Raw genomic sequence first — 16,124 nt, 5'->3', positions numbered from 1 at the left:
GGGAGGCACTTGGTGGAGAAGCGGTGGTGAGACGTATTTTATAGTACTCATTTGGTATCGCTACTTTGCTAAAGGGATTGATACCAAAAGAGTACTTGGTAAATATTGATAAATCGATACTTTGGTATTGATACTCCCACCACTAGTAAAAACAGTCTTCTTCTTGAACTTCCGCTGAGCTCCTTTTTGTTGAGGTCTTACATGACCTTAAATATTTTCAACTGTTTTCAAAGGTAGTAATCCTTCATTGTAATGGTTGATAATAACAGGACTTATCTTGTTGCAGCAGCTGCCATGACAGAGCCACTTTGACAGACCTACTGAGAGCTGTCTCCTGTTGCCAGGCCCACTTGCCTGGGACCCTGAAAAACCCATTGAATGGGCCTCTCTAGTGGTTTAATGCTTGTGTGCTGGATCGGTTGCAGTGGTGCTAGCATCCTGACTAATAGCTGATTCATTTTGGAGCTGGAAAATTGGGTTCTGATGTTCAAATTATTCATTCATGCCTTTTATAACCACTTTTCCACTCATTAAGCCATATTTGATTCCATATTAAACACATTCTTGCAACTTTTAGACATGAAGTTTGTTTGCAGAATGAAGCTTAAATTAGCAATGCTGCCACTGTGGACCTTCAGTGTTCTTTGCAGGTTAATATTACACCGCAACACTGCAACACTGCTACACTGCACTGCAACTACAAGATCCTAGAGGTCCTTTCAGTTCACTGGTGTTTACATCAGATTAAAGAGCATTGTAGAAGCAGGTCAGTAGGCATTAAGCACAGCTATAGAGGACACTATAGTGGCAGATAGCTGTTACAGTTTAGACTGAATTTGACTGAGATTGTGGGCCTGAAAATATTAAGAATGAGATTAAATGATTTGTAAATCTGCTGTCAACTAACCAGGGATCTAAATTTAGCCATCTGTATGTGTTCTCATGTTTTCATTTATTCTATAGTTGAGTTAATAGTATGTCCTGTTTTATTTTGTAGTCTGCATGCCTTATATTTTATTTTTAGTCTTCCTCCTCTATTGCCCTCATGAGTTTCAGCTGTGCCCCGTTTGTCATATCTGTGTCTACTCACTTCCACTCTAGTTTCTGTGTGGCTCCTAGTCTTTTCTCAGTTCCTTGCATGTCTCTTTAATTTTTCTTGCTTGTACTTTGTTTTTTCCCCCATTACTTTCACTATGTTCCCCCTTTTTTACTTATAGCCCAACGCAACATAGAATATACCATTAAAAATGGAGGGCACCTAATCCCCCCATCAGCCTCTCATGACCCCCCAATGGGCCTCAGCCCTCTCTTTGGGAACCTCTGTTTTATCTGACTGCAAATAAACTCCACTAGGAACAAAGTAAGACAGACCTTGTAATTAGAAATCTTACATTGTTTGGCTGCAGCACAAAAAAATTCTAGTTAAACAGTTTTAATGAGGCAAGCTGAAGCCCAAAATGTTATTAAATAGAATAACAGAGTATTTTCTTTTTTCCCAACCACAGCAATTTTGAGGTGTTAGGGATTATTTCATTGCTTTATTGCTTTTTATGCATGAGTAAAACTGGCAATTTCAGCTCATACAATCCTGCCATTATATTTCTTTCATGCAGACTACCAGAGGGCTTATTGAATGATTGGAGTGAAGTACAGGCAGCTGATAAAACCGCAAATAAATTAAAGGTTATAATTCTTTTAGTAATACATTTTCAGTCACTGCAGTCATTCTTTGTTCAGAGGCGTTTTCTGATTTTCTCAACTTTGTACTTTATAAAAGACATATTTCTGCAAGCTAAAGGCAGAGAGGAGCTTTCAGAAAGTTCATATCAGTCATTTTAGCCATAAAGCTCCTGTGGAAGGTTATTCCAAACTTTTGAAGAGCTTATAAGATAAACCCATGATATGTATATATCTATATCTCAGTGCTGCTGAATGTTTAAGCACGGGGCTCTATTTTCTTTCTTGTCTTTGAACTCTTATCATTTACTCTGGGTTTGGATTTGAAGGTTTTGAAGATTTCAACTGGCAGTCATGGTCTATCATTGTCTGATAAATGTTTTGAGCTTCTCTTCAGTGATAACAGCTTTCCTTGTGCTCATGAGGCCAGAAATGAAATACATTTTAATGCAATTTATTTAAAATAAAGGGAAATTCAATCTGGCAAAATGACATGATGCCTCATATTTGTGAAAAGAAACAAGTTAGACTGTATAAGGTCTGAAGGAAAAAACTGAAAACAAACCTTCTGTTGAATTCAGGTCAGTCTAATCCTTTCAGATGGGTTTCAGGTGTTGAAGGAATCTAAGCAGAATAGACTCAGTGTCAGGCGCTTTTGTGGCTCCAGTTGAGATGTTTGATTTATGATAGATAGATAGATAGATAGATAGATAGATAGATAGATAGACGTTTATTGTCACTGCATTGTAAAAACACAATGAAATTACGTTTTTCCTCTGTAGCAGCAAACACAGTTGTCCAAGTGGTGGTTAGAAATCTGCAGCCTCACGTTGTCCATCCTGCTGGCGAGGGAGCAGGCACCTGGGAGAAAGATGCTCAGTACGGCAGGTTTGTGAGGGGCCGCTCTTAGCCTAGCCTGCAGCCTGGCTTATTTGTCCCACTTCCGCCTTCTCGCATAATGCCATCTCTGCCTCCTCCCCACTGGCTGAAGGTGTCGTGCTTCTCTGCATCCTCCTCCTCTCAGTGTCTGAGTGCCGCGTTCTCCGGATCTCCGTCGGGAAAGATGTAAACTCCGTGGGCACGCTGTCAGTTCTGGTGTAAGTGTAGGATTTTGTTTTTTCTTTTTTTTTTTTGCTGCTAGTGATGGAGCGCCGGGCCGCTGAGTTCGTACGCGCCGCCCTATGCTAGCTCAGTAGGCAGCATTCAGTAGTCTCCTGTTGATCAGGCAGTGCTCTGTTGCAGTTACTGGCAGTTGTTAGCTTGTAAGCTAGTCAGGAGTTGTAGATGAGACTGAGGTCTTCTTTTTCACCTGTTTTGGGTTTTTCTTCCAACATATGTGGTCAACTTAATTGTGAAAAACACTACAAATTCAAAATATAACTCCAGAGTGCATCTTTCTTGCTGCCAACTGCTCTGATTGCCCGGCACCAAAAATATAATTACAATTGATAGTTAGAAGCACTTTGATACTGAAGTCTGTTTACAGAGCCAAATAAATCATGATAAGAATACCACTGACTGGAGCTGGTTTGTCATGAGTGCAGGTATTTCCTCCTGTTTGCTGCATGCAGTGTTGGCCCTGTTTGTATGCCCCAGAGCCCAGTGGTAGAGCAGGACTGTAGGACATTTACAATCCTTGATATGTCCTCTCGGTCCGTATAAACTATGTCAGTATTTTCATCAGCATGCTTTTTTAATATCAAAGTTTTTGATGGATTTAATCCATTATTGTGTCATGCATAAACAGTGTGCCCAACTCATATAGGCTTACAAGACACAAAAATCAATACAAAAAGACCAGGTACCCTAAAGTATATAAGTAATACTAATGGAGTAAATAATCCTGTCATCATCATTGCTAGAGAATATTTCAGGATTTTTTCTTTTGAAGATTTTTTCGTGCCTTTATTCGATAGAAGGAGGACAGTGGATAGAACTGGAGTGGGGAGAGACATGCAGCAAAAGGCCACAGACCGGATTCGAACCCGAGTAGAGCTGTAGACCACTAGATCATCTGTGTGCCCATACTTCAGGATTTTTAACAAACCTTTCATTCATCAGAGGTGATCTTAACTCTTCATAAAAAAGAAAATAAAAGGTTTATTCTTGGCATCTCCTAAATCAGAAAGTTCACACAGTCTCTGCTCCTCTGGGATATTTCTAACCCTGCTGACTTCAAGAGCAAGAGGAAGGATTCCTGTTCTTAACTGAGCAACCAAAGCTCTCTGACTCCTCATTTGGCTAACTAAGCATAAAATTCAGCACCACAATCATGCAGGCGACCCAGGTTGTCTGTAAATTTTTAAGAAGTTGATTTGATTTTTTTGGGTGGGTTTTACTTTGATTTTTTTTTTTTTTTGTAGAATTCTTATTAAATTTGAGGAATTTATTTGTACATTTTTGGGATGTTTATTTGGTTTATTTTGGGTAGGGGGCACTTTTATAAATCTTAGTTATCTTCTTAGAAATTTTGAATATTTATTTTTAGATTTTGGGTTGTTTGATATAAATTTCTGGGGAAATAGCTTTGTGTGTTATAATATAGAATGGCTTATAAGATGAGGAACCTGAAGAATAATTGCATGTTAAATTGGAATCACAATATTGGATGAAAAAAATGCTATTAGATTATTTTCTCAAATCGTTCAGCCCTATTAAAAACACTGCAAAAAGTAACCAATGGCCTCCACAACAAAACTCAAAGAGTGGTAATAGAAGTCATGGCACCCCGTTCCTCCGACCCGTGATAGCTGTGGCCCCGAGGATTGTGGGGTGTCCTTTATTTTCATGCTCAAAAGGTGGCAACCCTACTTGCAGTGGGGACAGCAAAGCAAAGCCAGGCAAGAGGAGAGTGAGGCACTGATAGTGCAATATTGATTTATATGAACTGTACAGTTTGGTTGATTAAATCGTTTTAAATAGAATAAACACCCATCCATCCATTTTCTATACCGCTTATCCCATTAGGGGTTGCAGCCTATCCCAGCTGTCATTGGGTGAAAGGCCTGGACTAGTCGCCTGTCAATCACAAGGCTGACATATAGAGACAGAACCAGGCACACTCACATTCACACCTATGGTCAATTTAGATTAATGAGCATGTTTTTGGTGGCGAGAGGAAGCCGGAGCACACGGAGAGAACCCACGCGTGCACAGGGAGAACATGCAAACTCCATACAGAAAAGACCTGATTGAGAAGCGAACCCGGGTCCGTCTTGGTGTGAGGCAACAGCATTAACCCCTGCACCACCGTGCAGCCCAGAATAAACACTGTGACCAAAGTTAAGATTAAAATGTAAGGACTTTTTATTGATTGAACTGGACTAAAATGTTCTGGAGTTTTCTTTGACTGAAACTATAAAGGTAAAAAAAATACTAAAATGTGACTGAACTAAAAAGCACTTTAACAGACTCATAAAAAATCTAAATCACTGGAAAAAATAAAAGTGTAGCACACATTTCCTGCAGTTTTTGCTTATATTTCATGTAAAATGTTATTTGAATGTTTTTTTGAATTTGAGGAATATACTTTAGATTTTGCCTCTTCATAAATAAATCATATAAATTGCTCTAATTGATTTGTTTGCTCATTTTTAATCTCCTTTGTGTAATTGACCTACAATTTAGTTGCAAAATTTTCTCTTTAAACCCCAGCAGCCACTCAGTATTTCATCCAGCTGACTCAAGTACAGCGTGAGCAGACAAGTACAGTCCCACACGGAAGTGTTCTCAGACAGTGCTACCCCTAATTCCTCCTGTTCAGCCCACTTTTCCTGATAATCTCCCCCGATTGGTACACACACCTCCTACAAGGCTCCTCATTGGCCGAAGGCTTGATTTTGTCACTCTGCTATTGGCCGGCTGCATGTGAGCGCCCTCACCCTGCTTTGTGCAGCTTGTCTGGGCAGCAGCAGGGGTCTGGGAGAGAGGGGAGGAAACCAAAAAGAAAGGGGTAAATGAGACTGGAGGGGGTGAAAGGACCCGTGTAAAAAAAGAGAGGGACAGAGAAGGGGGAGACGGAGGGAGGAACACAGGCAGAGAAGCAGAGAGAGGCTGGGAGAAAAAAGGGGGAGGGAGCAGAGAGGGTTACCTCATCCAGAGCTGCCAGTGCACACGGTGCAGGAGGAGAAGTTGTGGGAAAGTAAACAGCAAAGGAGAATTCCAATCTGTTTGAGCCACTAGCAGCCCTCACAGGAGACTATAAAGATGAGTGAGCCGGAGCCGGCCGTGTGCTGAAAACTGAGAGTTTATGGGAGGATTAAAGGGTCAACAGGGAGTGCCTGAAGCTTCTCGGAGGACACACTACTGAGGACAAGGAGGTGAGAGGCGTTTATGTTTGTTGTCCTGGAAACACTTTCCCCTCTTTCCTTCCTGTCCTCTCTATCCTCCTCTTCCTTCCTCTCTCTAAGCACAGCTAGCATGTTGCAGAGACAGCAGCTTTGTCCATTGATGGAGCCGAGCATGGGGGGTTGTGCTGGTTTGTGCTTGTGTGTCTCAGTCCGACAGCTCAAAGTGGACAAGGGATAGCAAAGGAGGAGAGGATGGGAGGCAGAAGATACCCGTGTGGCCCTTTTGGCAGAGCACACACTATCATGGACGATTAAACCTGAGCCAGCCGGGGCTAAAGAAGCGTGAGGCCTTGTTATGATAGCAGCAGTTCCAGAGACACAGACACCAGGAAGGATGAGGGACAGATTGGAGAATCATCCCAGAAACACACCTCTGTGCGGCTGCACTGCTCCTCCACAGCCTGGGGCTAAAAACAGAGATACCCTGGCCTTAACAGTTTCAGTTTGACGGTTGCTTCCCGGAGTACAATAGCCCCTCCCAGGATGGATTTCACGCTGCCTCTGTACCCTGAACAGAAAAAAGGGAGGAAAGGGGGTGAGAAAGGGGGGAGCTAAGGGACCTCTGACCAAGTCATTTGCATTTTAAGCTAGGGCACTGTTTCTGCCCCACTTGCCGGATGTCCAAGTGTCCCCCCAACCCCCAGGGACTCACTGTATCAGATTTTTTTCTCCTTAGTCACAGTGCAGCACTTCAACCAGACATTTACAATCAATGCATGCATGGCCTGAAGCAACCACAAAGGCTCCTCTATCAATGGGAACTCTCTCCTTTTGTCACACATTCACACAGCAAAACTTAGACTCATGCAATCATAAGTACACAAGTAAGAGCCTTGGTGCCCAAGTACACAGTCTGTCATTTGACACTGGTGACACACCTGCCAAATGTGGTTGCATTCCTCTGAGAGTGTTAGATAATTAATGATAGAAGGACAAATTCTAACTAACTTATAATTTCCCAACAGCTCTTCAGAAAGCGTTCTCTAAGGTCTAAATAACCCAATTTTGCTACCTTGTTGGTAGCAAAATTGTATACAACATGGATGCTAATTATGAACTTTTTAATTGGCAGTGTGGCTGTTCTGGGATCCCCCTGCCCTTCTAAGCATGAAGCAAGAATAGCACACATTCCTGCCTTTCCAGTGCACACAAGGAAAGCCTGAGACAGGGAGCGAAGCAGCAGAAATGCAGGAGCAGAGCAGGGATCCGTGACAACAGACTGACATCGATTAAGTCAGATGCAGCATTAAAGAGGAGCTGGGGTGGAGGAGGGTTGCAAAAGTGGCTTGCAGAGAAAGCAGCAAAGCAAAGCCAGGCTAGAGCAATTTATTTATGGCAGCATGAGTGTGGAAATCAAGTGGACGTCAGCTGATCTCAATTACATGGCAGCGCTTGATTCCTCGGCCTGCCTGACCTAACGCTTTATGCTTGATTTTGAGCATTAAACAACACTTTTTGGTTCTTGGCTGATTAATAGAATTACTTTGCGATGTTCCTAGCCAACAAATGTACTAGTCAGTTAACGCTCAAGTATGTAACATTCACTGAGAACTGTGTACAATCAACTCTACTCCACCTCCCTTCCTGTTCTTCTTCGTGTTTGGGCTCCATAGCTCCGCCCCTCCTCCTGATTTTGCACCGCTTTTCCACTGAAATTAATGACCGTATCACAGGTTAGAAAACACTTTGTCTCAGAGTGAACAAATTCTACGTAGGACCCCTACGAGGACTAGCCTCCTCATTGGCTTTTGCAGAAGTGTGTTATTCTTTTAGATGGCTTCAAAAAGAAGACCCTTATGGGTTGTGTTGTTTTTGTGGACATATGACACTGAAAATAAATTGCTTACTACAACTTTAAACACTCTTTAAACACACTTTATAGGAGTGAGCATTAGCACCAAAATCAGCTTGAATACATCGATTCCTACTGTAGAATCTCATGTTGCAGGGCCACACAATGCAGTGCAACATTTTGGACCTGCCGTCTCGTTCCTGTTCCTGTTTCTTCTCTGTCAATCATGTTGAGATGGAACAAGTAAAAGAGGGAGATGACAAGGCACCAGCACTGTCAAACAAGCCCCTTTCCTTGTCTTTCCTCCATGTTCCTCACTCAACATTGTTTGTTTGCCTGTTTTACAAAGCGGAGTTAGTTATGCATTGAGTATTAAAAGCTTGCCAATAAAGCTCAACTCTTCAATTTCTTCACATTTAAAGTAACAGCACTACATTTTTTTTTACAAAGAGAACCTGAAATTTACAGAGCAGAGTATTAAATATGTAAGGGATGAGGTGTGAACAGTGAGCGTGCAATGCTGCATGATGGGATAAGATATTGGTGCTTGCATGCAGTTAGGACATATCAGACTATTAAAATGTCAGAAACAGTGAAGAAACAGTCAAAATCGAGCTCTCATTTTAAATTGACAGCAGGTAAGCAATACCAAGTTGGTTTGCCTAGTGCAGCACCATTTAACCTTGCATTCACACATACATTCAGCTGCATCATCAGCGTTGTGTTAGACTTGACTTGGTGTGATTCATGTTTTTGCAGGATACCTTAGAAAGGCACACAACAGAGTCCAGGAGATACAGAATTAGGAGATTTGCAACAGGCATGGTGAATTCAAGGAGGTTACTACAGATTCCTGTTAATTCTGAGATCAGTGCTAGCATAATTGTCATCCATAACCAATAGAAACATCAGACAAGCTCAGACTGATGACCAGAGGACAGAACACACCATCAGCACTGTCTCTACTCCATCTCTCTGTTCATTTCCTCCATGCACAGAAGATACGGGCCTGGTGTTAAAGGTCAAGTTGATTCTGTTGACTGGTGTCATTCAGCTGCATGATTATGTTGCTACTGGTGTTACAGCAGCTGCTGAAAATGGAAAAGAGCCCTGTAAATGCCTCTTTGTCTAACTGTTCATTAATCCGTCAAAATATAAAAAGCAGAAATATGTCAGCTCTCTAAATAACTTTCTGCCACGACTTCAACGACTCATCCACTTCCCCTCTTTACTGCTACTGCTGGTCACCTACATACTGCATCCTGTGTTGGGTTCATTTTTGAGGACATGCAAAGCCAACATTTAAAAAAAAGCAGGAGAGGGATGGCCATCATTCTTATGCATTCCTGCATTATTAGGGGTGTATCTCCTTCCTTAATATCCACCATAACTCTCAACCTGAACGTCTTCACACAACTTTATCTCCTTTTTCTTCACCAGAATAACGCTGACCCACAGGTCCTACAGCAGTCGACCCTAACCTTTTATACTTAGCACCCTTCCACTCATATTAAAGAAAAGCTAAGCACAGGACCCATTTATTGTTTTCATTGACAAAATCCTGATATCCTTAGCCTCAGAGCAGCAGTCATGTTTTATGGTTTTTAAGAAAAAAAAGGCACAATGAATCAGCAGCGCTAGGATGGTAGAGTTAGGCACACATCGCAATTTGGCAACAAAATAAGGGCAGATATGCTATAAGGCTAACAAATACAACAGACCTAGTTACTCAATAGGCTTTGGCCTAAATAACTTTGTATAAATTATCCATTATTATGATGGCATATTTGGGCTATTCTATAAATAAATAAATAAATGAATAAATAGATAAATAAAAACAGTTAATTGTTGAAAACAATCTTAATTTGTCCCATATTTTTGAGAAAAAGTTGTCTTTTTTTTCCAAATATTTCCATTTTTTGCTCAAAAATGATTAGATCCTCTTTTACGTTTTTATCTGCATGGGTGGCTCTCATTTACTATTGTACATATACTTCAAAAATGTTTTACACATCTAATTTTGACAACATCAGAGCAGACAGGGCCCTGCACCCCTCTCAGATCTTTGGTACCCTTCCAGGGGAGCCCTGACCCCAGGTCAGGAGCCACTGTCCCACAGGATGCTTCACTCTGTTCACTGTGCTTGTTTCCATGCAGGCAGTAGAGCAGAGAGAGGAGTCTCATTAACTGGACCTACAGCCAGATTATGTCTGTTGTGCACCACAGTCGGAGCTCCAAATATGACTGGCATTAATATTTGTTTAACCAACTCGAGGAATTCAAAGGTGACATCTTTAACTATCCTGTGAACTAGCCTCGAATATCCTGACCTCTCAGTCTACCGTCTGGACAGTGATTCTATCTCTGGTGGCGTAAGCAGAGGTCAGAAGGTTGCAAATGTATCATTTAATGTCAACATTAACCCTTGTCCAGTTCTCTAGAAGGGCTAAAGATTTTTATTTGTACCTCTTAGATTATATAGTTTGCTCAGACAAAAAACTTTCGGGTCATGATTTGAAGTTACATGAGCAACAAGTTACAAAGAATGTTTTCATAATGCCCAGCCCTTTTCAGAATCTTTAAAAACTGCAACAGGACTTCAGTTTCATGGCCTAACCCATAGGAATCTACAATCACATCTTGAGCTGAGACTTGCATTGAATTGTGGGAAGATTTGATTTGGCATATATTAAAAGCATTGTACTATTGCTTTAATTCAGATTATATTTTCACATGTGATATCTGATTTGACTGCCACCTCAAATGCTTGCCTGCTTTCCTTTTACAATGAGAGAGAGAGAGAGAGAGAGAGAAAGAGAGAGAGAGCAGGTTTGATACCTGCCATCAGAACAAAGACAGAGACTGATGCCAAAGGCAACAGCCCACTCTTCCAGTGCAAGAGTTTGGTTTTTGCACTGAAAATGACATTGTCACTGATAGTTTACATCAGACATTTTAGATCTTTGTCACAGCGGATCAAAACACTCGTCTGTGATACGTGTTCCCCGATGGAGGGTTTGAAGTGAAAGTTGTGGATGAGGTTGCGTCTTCTGCGCATTCAGAAAAAAAAGGTTCAGATTAGAGCTTCCGCTTAAGCATTTTTCAGAGATTTCCAGACATTTAATCTCCCGGTGGTGAAATCTGAGCTGCTGTCAATTTGATTTCTTAGTAAGAACAGTTTGCAAAAGGACCTTCTGGGTTTGAAATACACACCACAGGTGACTTTAAATGTCAGGGTAAGCTATAAGAAAGTCTGTGAAATTAGTTAAAAAAGGTTTGGAGAAACTCATAAGTGGGATAAAAACAATGATGACATCTTGGCAAACCTTGTAGGATCTAATCTCAATTTTTTAGGTCCTCACCATGCAGCATCAACATCACATTTGGTCTAAATGCACTCATAACAGATAAACACCCAGATCTGTTCTCAGAACTCTGCTTCTATTGACTCAGTTTAATTCTCTGCAAGAATAAGGAGTATCAGAATGATTGACCTATTTGAATATACTTTAACTAGTGCTTCAGAAAGCTTTCATATTTGTTTTTAATTTAACCTTTATTTAACCAGACGAAAACCTCACTGAGATTAAAAATCTCTTTTTCAAGAGTGTCCTGGCCAAGACAGCAGCAGTGAACAGAATTTCAGACAAACATAAAACAGTCATACAACATAATACAAGATATGTAGTCCATTCGCAGGAAAAAAAAAAACATACACACAATTATTTAAGCAGCAGCTATTTACCAGAATCAGACAGAATTAATCAAAGCATTTGCATCCAGATGTGTCTGCCTCCAAGTCTTTTAACTTTCTCTTAAAAGTGTCCAATGAGATCAGTTCATTGAGTTTCAACTCTTTTTGTAAATCACGTAAAGTCTGTATTCATGTTACTGGAGCTACGACACCTAAAAGTGTAAAGACATAGATTAAAGTCTTTGCTCTCCTGTCAAGAAATCCCAGAATATTTATCCTAGCCAGTTCATCTGGGCCCAGAATGGGTTATGTGCAGATTCTAATATACTGTAGGTCCCATGTGGTTTTGTCCACAGGTCCCATGGTGCAAAAATCCTATACTAAAGTGTTTTTTCAGCAACAAACTTCACAGGCGTCTGTTGGGGACCTCTGAGACCAATATAAATGTGTCTTAAAAGGGTAAAATATGTCCCCTTTAAGTTCACATGGGCCGTAACAGGTGGGACAAACATGGAACCTAATGACAAACCCATGGGATGTACTGTCCAGTGCAGTCTACATAAGTGGTTCTCAAATAGTGTGGCAAGGCACACTGGCAGGCCTTTAGCCAAGTCTTGTGTGCTGTTGCAATTTCTACAACCATACATAATCACTGCAATTATACAATAGCTTAAGTTCAGTTTCTGTTAAGATACCCATGTGATTTGCAGTCACAAATAGTGTTTCTTTAACAGCAGTTGTGAATTTATGTGTAAACTTATGTGGCTGGTCTAGAAAGGAGGAGCTGGGGTGAAGGAGGGTTGTAAAAAGCAGTTTGCAGAGGAAGCAGCAAAGCATAGCCAGGCCAGAGCAGTATAAATATGGCAGCATGAGGGCAATGAGCCTATAGCATGATGAAAAGTGAATCAGCAGGCCATCAGCTGATGAGGGCTTGCATGAGATCAGCTCATGTCAGTTACATAGCAGTTCTGGCCTGCCTGAACTAACCCTATATGCTTTTTTACTGTAACATATTTTTAAAGGAATATGTCAACATTTTGGCCAATTCGCTCACTGCCATAATTCCTATAGTCTTAGTAATATGTTTGTTTCCTTTATTTGTCAGTGCAAGCTGTTTTTAGATCTGGGGGGAATGAAATAATCATGGAACATTACGAGACGGAGATTTTTTAAAGTTAAATGCAAAGCCGGAACTACACTCCAGACATGGCTGCTGCACTGTGTCACTCCGCCCAGTGGTTCACTCAAGAAATAGTTCAGAGTAGTTGCTTTATGTGTTGTAAAGTTACATAATTATACATTATTATTTCATAGCGTGGTGAATGTGCAGGTCACAACTTGTCCACTAGAGCGTTTTGGAGTTGTTGGATTGTGTATTTGATGAGTTTGATGAGGGAAAGTAAAAAAATACCGTCTGCTAACATAGCGTTAGCTGTGCAGCTGGTATATCAGTCCCCCCAGATCTAGAAACAGCTTGCACCAACAGCTAAAGGAAACGAACCTATTACTAAAATTATAGGAATTATGGCAATGGGCAAATTTGCCAAAATGTTGAAGTATCCCTTTAACAGGCAACTTTAAATAGACATGGATTTGGTGTGGCTTGAAATTTTGGGTTGATCTTAGGTAAAAAATGTTTGAAAACCAAATTTTTCTGACCTTAGAAGAAGAGACAAAGCCTTTTTTCTGGCTCAAATCTCTGTTATGATGCTTTAAATGATCCATAGACCGCTGTGGCTGAGAGATTTGGCAAATTTACCTCACAATGAACTAAAAAAGAGCATTTTACTTTCCGTTAACTTTCAATAAATAACAACAGACTGTACTGAGATGATTTTATATTGTAGTGTTAGTGGGTCGGGGTCATCACCAGCCTACATACTGGCCCCACCTAAATTAAACCAAGCCAGGAAAGAGGTGAAAACTTTCTAATGGTCCAAATCCAGAATTCAGTCACATGTAGATCTCTGTGTTTTACATGTTTACAGCAAACATATTCCAACATATCTAGAGTGTTAAGACAAAACCTTTGGATTTCACTTTACAGGGTCTTTAAACAGACCAAGAGGTACTCTACAGGCTGGTATCTATCCAGTAAAACAGGGTTAACATAAGTTAAAGTGCCTTTTGAGTTTACAGTTTTATTCGTGCCTTATTTTAGGTAGAGTATAAGACGTGGTCTCTCATGTGCAAGCTAAGAGGAGCACACTCACAGGGGTGATGTTTAAAATAGTTGTATGAAAGGCTGTTGCGCTCATCCATAATGTGCAAAAATCAGTTTATTGTACTGACATTTTTTCTTATTTCATTCTCCAGTGGATATCATGGAAAACTTGATGATTCTCAGGCCTGTCTGGTGAGGGAAGGGTGGGTGACTGCAATCCAGAAACTCTGACACATGAAATAATTGCCTTGTGTTACAGGTTTTATTAGTCATCTTTAACTAGTCGAGGCTGAAGTCTGTGTCAGAGCTACTCAGAGTCAACTTTGCACCTTCTCCCCTGGACAGCTATGCGTTGTATCAGTTTTCAAAAAGGAGTTTCCTGACTCACTGAAGCATTGTGTAGTCAACACATCCAGGACATTCTTATCTCGGCTCTGTTTGTTGAATACAACACCCAGTCCGTTGCTCTATTGCGCTGTGAGCGCACATGGCAGATGGCAGGTCCCATTGTGTCCTTGGCTGAGGTGACACCAGCAGCACATCGCTGCTGCTGTGGACAGACGCTAAAGGAGCTGCTCTGCAGCAGAGGGCACATGAAGGCCAGACGGCCTGATAAATTAATCAAACGCCCCTGTTTTAATGATGCAAACCTGGAGGAATGAGAGAGCAGACGATTTCAAATAAGCAGAGAAAAGCCTCTTATTATGTTTACACTGATATCATATTCCACACGGCCCTCGGCACACAGTCCTCAAAAATTCATTTAAAGTGAAATTTTAAATATTCATTATGCCCATAATATATAATGCAAAAGACTCCTTCAAAGTTTTAACATTTTTGTTGGGGCAAAATAATGTTTCACCAAAGCATAAAACCCACAAATGTGTTGGAACATCTTCCCACGTTTTATGCCCTCTGACAGCCAAAGAAAGTCAGAGCTAAGGTCTTCTTAAAAAAGGCAGATTCCAGGTAAAATCTAGTTTTTACCGACCACAACAGAAGCATATTAGATGTTGAAAATGAGACGTTTTACCCTTTCATGAAAAATATTAGCTCATTTTGAATCTGATACCATGAAAATATCCAAAAAAGAAAGGACAGAGCAATAAAAGGCTGGAAAAGTAAGTGCTACTAACAAAAAACAGCAGGAGGAGCATATTCTAACTCTGTGATACTCAACATGTGGCTTTTTGGTGATTATTTGTGGCTCTTTTATGTCTTAATAATAAATATTATTCCCCCAGAAAATCCTTAAAAGGGGAAACTTTTTGCCATTTTCACTATTTTTGACACTTTCCACCCATTTAAGCTATCTTTTACCATTAAAGACCCCTTTTTCCTATTTTTTTTGGCCATTTTGCAGCTTCTTTTTGCCACCTTTTCCCTATTTTTTCCATTTTTATCCCAATATTGACCTCTTTCGCCATTTTCTGCGATCTTTTGTCCAAATGAGCTACCTGTTTCCTTTTTTAAAAAAATTTTGCCTCTTCTTTTTTCCCCTTTTTTTTCCCATTTTTGCCCTTTTTCACAATTTTTTGCCAACATTTTGCCTATTTAAGCTACCTTTTGCCATTACATACCACTTGTTCCCTATTCTTTTGCTGATTTTTGCCAATCTTGACTGCTTTTTGCCCATTATAGTCACTTGTCACTCATTTTTTTGCCTTATTTTGCAACTTTCTGACCATTTTTCCAGTTTTTCCTCCCCATTTTCACCCATATTTGCTGCATTTTGCCACTTTTCACCACTTAGATTGTGGCTTTTGCAAAAGTTTTTTTCAACAATTTGGCTGTTTGGTTGAGCAGGGTGGAGTAACACTGTTCTAACTAATTATGTTAATTAGCATCAGGTCAGTAACATGACTGGGTCTAAAAGGAACAGTTTAAAGAGGCTGTGTGTCCCATGGGTAAAGACGGGCGGAGGTTGGAGGATCGAAAAATTGTGCAGCGATTTCAGAAAAATATTCCTCAATGTAAAACTGCAAACCTTTTTAGTATCCCAGCACCTACAGTCCATGGCATCATCAACAGATTCAGAGAGGAGAAATCTCTGTTTACAAAGGATAAGGCCGAAGGTCAGTACTGGATGCTGGTGATCTCTGGGCCCTCAGGCAGTACTGTAATATAAAGAGGCATCTATACTGGAAATCACTGCATGGGCTTGTTATGAATGCCTAGATTTGTTTGTAATTTGCTGATTTTCTTCCCACAAACCTGGTCAAAATTCACTGTGCTGGTTTAGGGAAACTTGGTGCACCTGAGTGGCTGCTCCCAGCTGAGAGCTGTTGGTGATCAGGAGGGCTGGGAGCCTTTATAGGGAGCAGGTTGCTGCTCAGTTCAGGTGGGTTGTGTGTGTGTGTGAGGGTCAACACCATCAGCTGGCTCTCTTTTTGTGTTTTATTTAAAAATAAAAGTTGTTTAGAGTGTCTTTGTCTGTGTGTGTGGGAG

At 40.7% G+C, this 16,124-nt stretch overlaps 1 protein-coding gene across 2 annotated transcripts in view; it reads left to right on the top strand.

The window, feature by feature from the left end:
* Positions 1 to 5,786: 5,786 nt before the first annotated feature.
* arhgef10la (Rho guanine nucleotide exchange factor (GEF) 10-like a) overlaps positions 5,787 to 16,124 on the top strand; it is a 311,778-nt gene continuing 301,440 nt past the window's right edge. For both annotated transcript variants that reach the window (XM_041784009.1, XM_041784008.1), the window contains exon 1: positions 5,787 to 5,996. The gene's annotated coding sequence lies outside the window, so the exon portion shown is untranslated. The remainder of the gene's footprint in view (positions 5,997 to 16,124) is intronic.

Source organism: Cheilinus undulatus, linkage group 3 (assembly GCF_018320785.1).
Source record: "Cheilinus undulatus linkage group 3, ASM1832078v1, whole genome shotgun sequence".
Taxonomy (NCBI): Eukaryota; Metazoa; Chordata; class Actinopteri; order Labriformes; family Labridae; genus Cheilinus; species Cheilinus undulatus.
The sequence above is the reverse complement of the archived record's forward strand: the minus strand, read 5'-3'. Positions and strand labels throughout refer to the sequence as shown.